The sequence below is a fragment of the Pistacia vera genome, unplaced genomic scaffold (genome assembly GCF_008641045.1).
Source record: "Pistacia vera cultivar Batoury unplaced genomic scaffold, PisVer_v2 Contig408, whole genome shotgun sequence".
Lineage (NCBI taxonomy): Eukaryota > Viridiplantae > Streptophyta > Magnoliopsida > Sapindales > Anacardiaceae > Pistacia > Pistacia vera.
The window spans coordinates 251124-259783 of NW_022196233.1; positions in this window are offsets into that span (position 1 = coordinate 251124).

Genomic DNA, 8660 nt, shown 5'->3' on the forward strand with positions numbered 1-8660 from the left:
CATACTTACCTCTTTTTTATTTGTCTTTTGTCCTCTTGATTGGCTAATGGCATTAGATGAGATCTTTGTATACATGGCATAAAAGAGATAAATTACATGGTTGTAAAAGAGAGAGCTTCAAACTTGAGGAAATGTTCTTTCTAAATATCAATCTAGTCCTCATATTATATAATCCCTCACTTTGACCCTTTCACATATCTCTTATCAATTCGTCTATTAGAGCATCTCCAATGGAGTTTTTTATTTTATAGAGCATCTTTTATATAAATAAAGAGTATCTTCATTGATTTTTAAATATAAAAAACAAAATTTTTATTTAAATCTAATAAACTCTTTAAATTTTAAGAGAGAGGATATGTTTTTTCAAGAAATAAACTTAATAGAAGAGATAAATCATAAACAAAATACATAGAAACTTATAATTTATTATTTAAAATTAGGATAGAGAGTGAAATTTGACTCTCTAAATGTGGAGAATCAAACTCATTCTCTAATTTATATTTAAAGAATAAAAAATATGTTAAACTTTTATTTTTATAAATAAATTTTTTATAATAAAAAATTTAAATCATATAAAGTGAAGATACTCATATTATATATCATACACCAATTTTTTATATTAATTTTTGAATACGTTTTCTCGCACCACAAAATTCATTAGTGGCTCCTAATAATGAATCTTATGTTGACAACTCATCTTCAGCGTCACAGGTTTTTAAGGGAGTCTTTCATAATTGAGGAACTGCCTCAAGTATCTTTTCGAGAGTGATGCTATTAATTTATTGGAAAATATATCAGTTTTTTATGAATTATTTAAATGTAAGATATTATTAGTCATAATATATATAAAAGTAACTATAGGGTGTTTAAAATAATATAATATAATATTAATAATTTATGTTGTAAATATATGAACTAAATTTATTCACTTTCAATTGAGATTATATGAAGAAGATGGAACTAAAATATATCCGGCCACATTAACATACTCTTGTCACATTCTCTTTTAAACACTCTAAATATGGTTCAAAATTTATTTGAAGGAAATTGTTCAATCCAACTGAATAATCGTGGCTCTTGAACATTATCTAAAAATATCAATGTTTTGTAACATTTTTCTTTGATTTTCTTGCAAATAAAATGTAATGTTATAATCAATTTTTGGTTACACTAAGCAAAAACAATATATTATCAACAAAATGGAAATATTTTATATGTCAATTCACGAAAACGAAAATCAAGCCTTAGCATGGTTGAAAGTTAGTTATTACCTTCCGTTCTCTAATTGAATGAAATGTTACTTATCTTATCACAATCGTCAAACTAAGTCACATCCGTAGGTTAGATTAGTAGAGCTGCCTACCGACTACCGCGTGGGAGATCACTAAGTGAGGACCCCCATAATTTATGTTCTCAATTTAACACCCACCCCCCAACTTCCCAATATGTACTGATAAAGGAAGAAGTGTAAACATTATAAAAAAATAAAAAAAACTAATGAGTTTTACAGATGTTATTTTCAAAAACAATAGGAATATTTGTAAATTTTCTGAATTTGTAACATAAAAAATTACTGCAAAAATATAACCCTTGTTCATTTTTTTTCTTCTAATTTTAAATAAAATAAAAAAAACTTCATTTCTCATCTCAACAAGATTAAAATAAATTTGATTTATTAGGTCAGTACTCTATATTCTAAATTCATTTAGGTTTCTTTTCAAAATAAAACATATATTTTAAATGATAGATTATTATACTAAGAATTTTTTTTTTTTTTTTTTTATTAATGTAATCTCCTTATACCATCAAGTAGGGCTGAAAAAAAGAAAAAAAAGAAAAGGGAAACCTAACCGAACTGGTCCAAAAAACCGGTTTTGGTTTCTAATAATGTCCTAACCAGTATTCTGGTTTGGTTTACGAGTTATAGACTTTTTACAACCGGTTAACCAAAACCGGTTTCCCTAATTTTCTAAAAATCCCTAAATCTTATTGAATTTGAATCCCTAAGACTAAGAGCCAAACACTTTACACAAATGACAACCCCTCTCAAACTCGTCGCCTCCCTCTCCATTCTCCATAATCTCCAGGACTCCATTCTCCATAATCTCCACTCTCCAGGACTCCAATCGCCGTCTTCACTCTCCAACAACAAAAACGGAGGCTTCGACGACAACAACAGAAGCTTCTTTGAGTCGACGCCCAAACTCGCCACCTTCCTCCATTCTCCATAATCTCTAACCAGTTGCTGAATCGCTGTCTTCAGTCTTTGACGAGGCTTCACTTCACAATCTTCATTGTTCATAGCCTTCACCGAAGCTCAACTGACGAGTGACGAGTTCAATCTTGGACGACAAAAATAGAAGCTTCAACAACGGACCTGTGGCTGTGATGAGTTCACTCTTCGCAATCTTCATTCTTCAGTCTTCACCAAAACAAAAACAAGTTCACAGATACTTTGAGCCGATGATTGACGAGTTCTTCAGTCTTCACTGACAACTAACAAGTTATTGTGGCTGGATTTAGCTTTTGTGTTTGGATGAGAAGAATTCAGTAGCATTAATTGGTGATTAATTTGTCAAGATTGTTGTGGATCATTTGGTTTTTTGGTCTCTTGAAATTTTTTCTTCTAAATGTAGGAGGTCAGGTGCATCAGATTAACTTAAGGGAAGGTTTTTAATAAAACCGGTTTGCAAACCGGTTAACTAGATTGCCAACTGAAAATTCAGATCGGTTTGAAACCGATTTAAGCCATATTTCAGACCGGTTTCGATTTGCAATATTGCTTAAATTGAAAAACCGGTTTGGTTTTAAAAATGTCTATATCCAGTTCAATTAACCCGTTTTTTGCAGCCCTACCATCAAGATGACAAAATTGATAATATTTTTTATTTATATTTAAAAAATATATATTTCAGTCCTCCCAAAAAAAATTTTTCAATTCCTCTACCCTCTAATGAGATTCCAAATTTTCTAAAATTACTATGTTTGTAGGTTGCACCTAAAAATTCTTTTGAAAAATATGAAAATACTGTAATAAAGTAGAGAATAGATTTTTTTTTTTTTTTTTTTTTTTTTTTTTTTTCAAATTTTTATTTATATATATGATTGTCCATTTTTTTTGTTTTCCGTAATAAAAAGTTGATGGATAGATGAATAAACATTACACATTTTTTAAGCATAATGTAGATTCTGTTAGTGTATATTAGTGTATGCCCTAGAAACCATTGGGGTTGTCGGTTTCAGAGTATTTTTTCTGTATCTATATATATCATAATAATAGAAGAAAGAGTTCTTCAATTCATATAGTAAATTTCTTCCTTTATTCAGTCATGCATTTAAAATAAAGTATGTATAGAATTGTCCAGATGATTCATTTATAGGTAAATGAATTATCGAAAAGGGTTCCTACGGAAGCAATATAATTGGGCAACATATTGTACAATAGGCATACCGGATGCTCCGAAAGATATCATGAGTTGATATAAATAGGATGACGATGATAGTCATGGCATGGGGCATTGGTATGGATTAACGGTTGGTGAACGTTTCGTAATGTGATCGAATAACGAAAATCACTTGGAAAAGCATGTAGTCAATGATTTATCGTTTGGTTATATCAGTGCACGATGTAGTCCTTTGACCTGAGACATTGTAGTTGCATCCGATATGGATGTTGGTTATACGGTGTATAAGTCGAGACTAATCATGTTTCGTACAATAAAGCCATTTGGTCATGGTTGTTATATGCGGAAACGAACGATGGTCAAGAGGGGATCCATTGACTCGGAAATATAGGATCGGGGAGTACCACTGACTCCATCCGGATTCGAGTTCCTCGACACATCGATAAATGTCGAAAAACTGAATCTCTGGCTAGAGTCTATTATTAGTCATACAAAGTAAGTTTGTGATGACAAGTTCGGACATATTGATCGACAATTCGAAGAGATCGAGTTAGGATTTTGACGTTCCATGAATCCATACTCGATTAGGATATCTCAATGGAGGGACTTTATTGCATGGTACGTATGATCTGAAATGGGTTTGATGAAGTATTTCTCATCGTGGTTTAGGGATTATGGCACATTGTAGATGTTTACCATAGTCGTTGGGCCTCCGGACAGGTTTGGATTCATCCAGAACTGGCTCACGGCTAATCACGGTGGACCTACATGGTCACACCAATAGCCTTGGGAAGTTAGAGAAGGAGAAGAGAGAAATGATTATCCAAAGAGGGCTAGCACCTCGAGGGTAATAACGGGATTTCTATAGTAATAGTTACATAGAAATCATTTGTGACATTTTAAGGGTTAAAATGGTCAAGCCATAATTAATTATATTTTTAATTATTATATCTTAAAGTGTTAAGATTAATGAGATGACAAAAATAACCTTTAATAGTTAAAGGGTAAAAGGGTAAATTTTTGGGTTTGTAATAAACTAGTTTAGTTTACATGGGCCCTTAAATAATATTGAATATCAAGGGTAGCATATTAAATTCGTGGGTCCTTATTAAATAAGATTTTATGGGCTTAGAAGTGAAAAATAAATAATTGCAATATGCCCAAGTATATATAAGTGCAAAAGGTTGCATTTTTGTTCATTCTTGACTAGTTCACAAAAACACAAACCAAAACTCTCTCTCAAACCCAAGGCCACTCTCTAATCTTCAAGGTGGTGTTAAAGGTGGAGGTTTCTCCTTTTGAAGCTAATCTTCATCAATCCAAAGCAAAGGAGTAGGGTATAATCTCTTTTCCAAGCTTTGTTTGAAAACCGATTTTAGAATCCATGCTCTCATTCTCCATCTCCACCACTCTTCATGCATGCTGATTCTTTCAGATTCTTAACAGTGGCATGCTACATTAAGTGGAAAACAAAGTTCAAAGAAAAGAAAATAACAGCGGGTATTAACAAGAAATATGTCTTCAATTTATCTAAATGTCATTACGAAGAATATCTCCTTTTGCTATATTATAGAGTCATTTGCCGAAACAATAAAAAGAGATGATAAAACTGTAGAGAATAAGTGATACGAAAAAACCACACGAATTGTATCAAGATTCGGATATCGGATTGTGATATGATGAGCACTGTAGACGTAAAAATCTACTGGACGGAAGGAAGGATTGATCGTGAGTTGAGGCCACTAGCAATCTGTTGTACCTGCACACAAAGAAACACGCGTGAAGCGACGGAAAAACACCGGGGTGGTGTTTGCCGTAGGCATTCTGACGCTCAAGTCAGTAAGGCTGAAAGAGCTAATATATGAGGGCTAGGGAGTAGAGAGGTTGTCGGAAGTCTAGTCGGAGAATGTGACTACGGCCATGATGTGAAGCTCTCAAGTAGGAGCTTGGGGTGAAGGTGTATTATAATCTCTCCTGTGAGAGGGCTAGCCTCTGTTTATATAGTGACTGTCTAGTCTCCCAATCCTGGTGGGAGAGGAGTTCTAACATGACTCTGATGCAAACCCTAGAAGAATTAGGGTGGTGGTAAGTTGTCTTACCAGTGTCCGGATAGGAAGGTGATTTGATTAGGAGAGCAACTTCGAGTAGGAAAGTGTTCTGAACAGGAAGGTGACCTCCAATGGAGAATGCCCGGGAATAGGAAAATATCCTGAGGGTGGGCCCTAGATTGGCCCATGGACCTAGAAATGGGCCGGGATTGGGAGACTCATACCAGGTAGTTTGGGCCAGCTGTATCTTGTCCAAATGGACCTAATTCGGATCGGGATTGGGCTGGCTTCTTCATTTTCAGGCCCGTTTTCCTATTTGGGCCAACGATGATTTTTGGCCCTAACAGTTTGCCCCCCACTCTCTGAGTTAAGAGGTTTTTAAGTCAGAGAGTAAGAAGCGATCGACGGGTGCTCGGTCATCCTTCTGGGATAATTGGTTGTTGTGTAGCTAATCCTGATGTGGTCCTTGTCTCGGGGTCGTTCGTATACATGCCGATTGAAGTATACCATCATTGAGTGGTGTGCCGATTGGTATGATAGGCCGAAGGAACGGGCGACGAGGCTTGGGGGCTCATGCACTCGTTCGGTACGTCCTGCCGACTGAAAAGGTGAGGTGTTCCTATTGGCGGTGTCTGCTCGGGGGATGGGCCGAAAGAACACGAATGTTAAACTGGACGCCTGCTCGGTTGGGTCGTTCGGGGCGACAATGAAAGAAATATGCAATCTTTCGGTTGGCTGTCAGTTCGTCTGCTCTGAAGGACGAATGGGTCGGGCACCTGAAAGATTCAGCATGCATGAAGAGTGGTGGAGATGGAGAATGAAAGCATTAAAGCATGGATAAAAAAACGGTTTACATGCAAAGCTGGATATGAGATTATACCTACTCCTTTGCTTTGGATTGATGAAGATTAGCTTCAAAGGATGAAACCTCCACACTTTAACACCACCTTGAGAGGATTAGAGAGTGGCCTTGGCTAGGGAGAGAGCTTTTAGTTTGTGAGTTGTGAACAAGTGAATAATGAACAAAATGCAACCTTTTGCACTTATATATACTTGGGCTATTTTGCAATTATTTTTTTTCACTTCCAAGCACACTAAAATCTTATTTTATAAAGGGACCCCACGAATTTATATGCTACCCTTTGAATAATCAATATTATTCAAGGGCCCATGTAAACTAAACTAGTTTACATTAACAACATAAATTTACCCTTTTTACCCTTTAATATTAAAAGGTTATTTTGTTCATCTCCATTAATCTTAACACTTTTAGATATATAATTAAATATAATTAATTATTGCTTGACCATTTTAACCCTTAAAATGTCACAAATTGTTTTCTATGTAACTATTACTATAGAAATCCCGTTATTACCTCGGAAGGTGCTAGCCCTCTTCAGATAATCATTTCTCTTCTCATCATTCTCTAACTTCCACAGGCTATTGGTGTGACCATGTAGGTCCACTGTGGATTAGCGTGAGCCGGTTCTGAATGAATCCGGAAACGTCCAGAGGCCAGAACTATGGTAAATCTAGCAATGTGCCATAGTCCCTAAACCACGATGAAGAAAATACTTCATCGAACCCATTTCAGATCATACGTACATGCAGGTAAAGTCCCTCCATTGAGATATCCTAATCGAGTATGGATTCATGGAACGTCAAAATCCTAAACTCAATCTTCTACCGAATTGTCGATCAATATGTCCGGAAACTTGTCCTCACAAACTTACTTTGTGTATGACTAATAATAGACTCTGGCCAGAGATTCAGTTTCCGAAATTATCGTGTTCGTTGGAACTGTCGGAATCCGGATGAAGTCAGACGGTTACGTCCCGATCCATATTTCGAGTCAATGGATGTCCCTCTTGGACCATCGTTCGTTGTTTCGCATGCATGAACAACGCATGACCAAATAGGCTTTATTGTACGAAAAAGATTAGTCTCGACTTATACACCGTATGAACCATACGCATTCCATATCGGATCCGACTACAATGCTCAGGCAAAGGACTACATCGTGCACGATATAACCAAACGATAAACATTGACACATGCTTTACAAGTGATTGTCGTTATCGGTCACGTTCGAAAAACAGTTCACCAACCGTTAATCCATACCAATGCCCTAGTGACATGACTATCATCGTCATCCGTACTTATATCAACTCATGATATCTTTCGGAAGCATCGGGTGCCTAATGTACAATATAGTTGCCCAAATTTATATTGCTTCCGTAGGGAAACCTTTCGATAATTCATTTACCTATTAAATGAATCATCTGGACAATTCATATACATACTTTATTTTAAATGCATGACTGAATAAAGGAAGCAATTTACATATATGAATTGAAGAACTCTTTCTTCTATTATTTATGATATATATAGATACAAGACAAAATGCTCTGAAACCGACAACACGAATGGTTTCTAGGGCATACACTAATATACACTAACAGCACCTACCTTCTTTTACCTATAGAGAGGTCAGGCCGGGCCGTTCTTAGGCTGTTTGACCGGTCGGAAGGGTTGCCGGGGCTCGTGAATCGTGGGCTCCTATTGGGTTCAAATATGGCAGTCGCATACCAGATCAATCCAGGAGGTAGGGTGACTGGGAACTGATCGTGCAGATTCCTAGGTGTCCCGGATGGCGGCCACGTGTTCAGCGGGGATCCCCTCCTTGTTTTCGAGGCGGGAAAGTGAAAGGGCGCTCTGACTTTCATCCAATCGTAGGCCGCCACGTGTCTCAGTTTGACAGATTTTCCATTTTAAAAAACGAATGGGCGGACTGTTCGTATCCCATTCGCATTTTCTTCACCTTTTCTGCATAATTGTTTTCTCTCGTTTTCTTCATCTTCAATCCAGTTTTTCTTCAACAATGGTGGAATCTTCCGATGGACAGCAGCTTTTTTCTCGGTAAGCTTTTAATCTCGCGATGCTTTTCTATTTCTTTGCGTTTGTTTGATTTGCTGAAGTTTTGAAAAAAAATAGGAGGAAGCTTATGAATTTTTGAATGGTTTTGACTGGTTTTGAGGAGTTTATGAGTGTTGGAGAATTTTTGGATTTTTGGTAAGTTCCTGGCGAGTTGGCTTGTTTTTTGGTGTTTTTCTGGGTGTTTTGGACAGAACCGAGAAGACAAAGTCGTGGTTAAGCCTTATCTTGATTCGGCTCGGTCGGTCTGCCCGACCGAATCAAGTGGTTGACT